Here is a 4,630-nt window from a genome sequence, read left to right as displayed (position 1 = left end):
TAAGTAAAGTCTATACCATATGCATATGTTTATACAAGTAGATAAATATGTACAGGTATAGATGTAACTTCAGGTATAGAGATACATATGTGACTTGTTTTTGAAAAGACAATGGCTTTAATAAGGTTATCAGTGAAGATTCCCCTCATTTTTGTCCTCTTAAATGTTTCAATTATAGAGGTATTTTAATACCTCACAATAGAATAGCATGCAGGGTGTTTCCTTGAAAGCAACTGATACAGCCTGTAGCCTAGAAACATATATAATCCCAAAGTATGAACAGAGTGATACCTGAGCACAGAGTCAGCTCAGTATAATCCCAATATAAGAGATCAAACAATGAAAGGGCTCATAATTCTACAACTCATTTAGGTTATTGCTTTCATGACTATTAATACTTAACAAAAAGTCATAACAATGTCTTCCGTTATTACCATGCACATCTAATAAGATAACCCCTGTCAATATTTGTTAGTATAGATAATGTAAATAAAACTACCTCTAAATCTATATTAATTAGAGAATTAAAGAATAGATTAGAAAACTAAAGGAAGAGCAAAAATATATGAGACAACTAGGATATTGATACTGATAAAGGCAATACATAAATAAAGCAGAGAAATTTGACTCTCTGTACTTCCTTTAATCTCTAAAAGGATTGATTTGCAAATAGTTTTTAGGCTGGGGCTGGAGCTATAGCACAGTGGGTAAGGCATTTGTTTTGCATGAGGCCAATCTGGATTCGATCCCCGGCACTCCATCTGGTCTCCTGAACCTTCCAGGTATGCCTTCTAAGCACATAATCAGTAGTAACCACTTAGTAATGTTGGATGTGGCAAAAAATGAGAGAGGAAAAATTTTTACTTTCATGGCTCACTGAAGTGTTATACATAGATTTTGTCACATAGAAAAAAAATCCTTAGATGACTCTTTCAAGAAAAAAATGAAAAATAAAATCTATATATCATTTCAATATTCTGTTATATCACATTGAATTATTGAGAAATGCAATATTGAAACTGGCTAACATTTTAATTTCATTATAAAGTATTATAAAGTATTTTATAGTCTACTTAATACAGGTAATTTAATGCATAGGTAGCACACACAGATGATTTTACATATGGATAGATATATATGGTTTGTGTACTTGCATATAGAAGGATATTGGAGCCAGAAAGAAGGTACATTAAGAAAGTCATTATTCTTGCATGTGGCTGACTCAGATTTAATCTTTGGCACTCTAAATCCAGCCAGTGACTCCTGAAAATAGCTGTGTGTTACTTAGAAACAAAAAATATATAGTCAGTATGAATGCTCAGTATGTATGTTAGCCTTTGTGTAGTCATGAGGGGAGATCATCACAATCCTATTGATAATAACAAAGAATATGATTATATTTTCCAGTTTGTCATTTGATACCTGAACATACACAAACACACTATTGTCAGGAGTGATATTTATGGGTTACTTAAATATAATTATAAACACCTGAGAGTTGGCACAAGCGTTAAGGCATCTGCCTTGTCGGCGCTAGCCTAGGATTAACCTCTGTTTGATCCCCCTGGTGTCCAATATGATTCTCCAAGCCAGGAGCCATTTCTGAGCGCATGCCCAGGAGTAACTCCTGAGCGTCACTGGTTGTGGCCTCCCAGAAATCAAAAGCAAGCAAACAAAAATTAATTAAAAATAGTTCAAGTTAAATAGGAAAAATTATTTGTGGATTTTAATGGAAATATTTTAATTATGTATCACTTTATTTTTTATCCAACTACTTTTGTAAATAAAATGTCATACTTTCACAATTAATATTCTTTAATTGGTAAATATTAAATAAAAATATTTTTTCAAGTAAGGTTATTAATTTTTCCTATTCTCCAATATCATTTCTTGGTCAAAACTTTGGAAAATATCAGAGAGCACTTTCTGTTGTACTTTGGTATAATCACTCTTTCATTTCTGTGATAATAGTGGTCCCAACTTCAACAGTTCATAGTGAAATTGTCTTATTTTATATTTTCCAGAAGTACTGGGACCTTACAACAATCTCCGTTGGCATAATCTATACTAAATGTGCATACATAAAGAAATACATTGCAACTTTTGTCAGAGAAAGAGGAACTGAGTCACATCATGACAATAAACCATTTTATTATTTCTCTACATTAATTTTTGTTTAGTGTCTTCAGAGTTACTCCCATTCATCCAATAAAGGCTTTGTTTGTCTTGGAGATCATAGTACTATTATATATCCATTTGATATGTTAAATTTCTAATGTATATAATTCTGAAAAATAAAACAACAGAGTGGTAAAAAATCAAACTTTAGAAGGCGTAGTAATTATACGGAAAGCTTGTTAAATATTAAGTCCTAAGCAGCACCCCACAAATTCTGATTTAGGATATTTGTGTAGAAATAAGGGCAAGCTCAGATGTCAAATAATAGCTCATATTTTTTCCATGAGCTGCATTACACCTTCTGCAATAATGTAAAAGAAGTGATTAAGACATTAAAAACATTAAGTTTGATAACAAGTAGGGAAGAAAGTCTTTATGAAAATTAATGTTTTGGAGATGTGAAAGCATGAACTTGCTGAGTACCTATGGGTCAAAGCCTTGAAAGAAGACCTCTAAGAAGTTTTCTCTGGAGATTCAGATTTAGGTGTCCTTATATAATCATCAAAAGGCTATATTTTGAATAAAGATTTTGAGTGAGTTTACCCAAGGATAACATCAAGGAAAGAAAATACTTAAAAGGAGAAAAATCAAAAGCACATTTACAGTTAGTTATAAGAGACTTGATGAGCAAGAGCATCTTACCATGAATATAGAAAATCTTTAATTAAAGTTATAAGTGGAGAACTAAGGAAGCATTATCATATAAAGTAAAGGAAGAAAAGGATAAAAATATCAAATAATCGAGAAATGCAAAAGACCTAGACACTAAATGTAATTTTCATAAAAAACTCTTTTGGATTTGATAACTAGATAACTAGTAACTATGGTAAATATTGAAAGTGGTAACCAGAGAAACCTTATGTGAGTAATTTAAGATTTAATTAAAATTGAAAAAAGTGTATATGTACCATAGTTTCTTTAACCATTCATCTATTGAGGGGCATCTAGGCTGTTTCCAGAGTCTGGCTATTGTAAACAATGCTGCAATGAATATAGATGTGAGAAAGGGATTTTTGTATTGTATTTTTGTGTTCCTAGGATATATCCCTAGGAGTGGTATAGCTGGATCGTATGGGAGCTCAACTTCCAGCTTTTGGAGAAATCTCCATATCGCTTTCCACAAAGGTTGGACCAGATGGCATTCCCACCAGCAGTGAATAAGAGTTCCTTTCTCTCCACATCCCTGCCAGCACTGCTTGTTCTCATTCTTTCTGATGTGTGCCAGTCTCTGTGGTGTGAGATGGTACCTCATAGTTGTTTTGATTTGCATCTTCCTGATGATTAGTGATGTGGAGCATTTTTTCATGTGCCTTTTAGCTATTTGTATTTCTTTTTAGTCAAAGTGTCTGTTCATTTCTTCTCCCCATGGTTAAAGAAACTATGGTACATATACACAATAGGATATTATGCAGCCATCAGAAGAGATGAAGTCATGAAATTTTCCTATACATGGATGTATATGGAATCTATTATGCTGAGTGAAATAAGTCAGAGGGAGAGAGATAAACACAGAATGGTCTCACTCATCTATGGGTTTTGAGAAAAATGAAAAACATTTGTGTAATGATTCTCAGAGACAAAATAGAGGAGGACTGGAGGATACAGTTCCTGACATGAAGTTCACCACAGGGATCGTTTAGTGCAGTCACAGAAATAATTACACTGAGAACTAACATAACAAAATGTGACTGAATGAGGGAAGTAGAAAGCCTGTCTAGAGTATAGGCCTGTGTGGGGTGAGGAAGAAGGACACTTGGGATATTGGTCATGGGAATGTTGTACTGGTGAAGGATTTAATACATACATACATATATATATATATATATGTGTGTGTGTGTGTATATATATTTTTATTTAAATAAAAAATAAATAAAATATAATAAAAAAGATAGAAAAGAAAAGATAAGGCCTCCCAATTCTTACCACAGGCTGTGTTCTTTACACTGACTGTATAGAAAGAGGAGGTACAGTAAATACCCCTATATACACCTCAACCCATGCCCTTTGCCTGGTCTGTATTGTAAATTGGGGGACAAAAATAAATAGATGAATAAATAAAATTGAAAAAAATTTTTCTCACTTAGCCAGATCCATACATAACTCATTTTTTTCTTGAACTAGATGTAAACAAGCCATGAAAAATCATGGGTACACTGGCAATGCAGCAGAAAAACTGGCACTCTGGAGAGGAGAGGTTGAGCCCAACACCTGCCCTGCCAAAGTCATGCTTTTTACCAATCACTCAGAATCAGTTTTATTGACGGCCTCGCCTCTCTGTCCCTCTATGATTTCTTTGGGAATACTAAAGTATGCCGGATTTGAGGCTGATATTGCCAGAGCTTTTGAAGCAAGTGCGGGCATCCTCCCCCCATATCTTCTTTCTGCCAAGGGGCCTCTCAACTGTAATCATACACACAAATACTGTTACCATATTGACGCAGGGGCCGCTCCA

General features: G+C 33.9%; 1 non-coding gene across 1 annotated transcript; it reads left to right on the top strand.

The window, feature by feature from the left end:
- Positions 1-4,084: 4,084 nt before the first annotated feature.
- LOC126007828 (small nucleolar RNA SNORA51) lies at positions 4,085-4,216 on the top strand. Its single transcript, XR_007495309.1, has one exon. It is a non-coding gene; the product is annotated as a small nucleolar RNA SNORA51 (small nucleolar RNA).
- The last annotated feature ends 414 nt before the right edge of the window (positions 4,217-4,630 follow it).

This window comes from Suncus etruscus, chromosome 4 (assembly GCF_024139225.1).
Source record: "Suncus etruscus isolate mSunEtr1 chromosome 4, mSunEtr1.pri.cur, whole genome shotgun sequence".
Classification (NCBI taxonomy): Eukaryota; Metazoa; Chordata; class Mammalia; order Eulipotyphla; family Soricidae; genus Suncus; species Suncus etruscus.
Note: the sequence above shows the minus strand (reverse complement) of the source record. Positions and strands in the feature narration are given on the sequence as shown.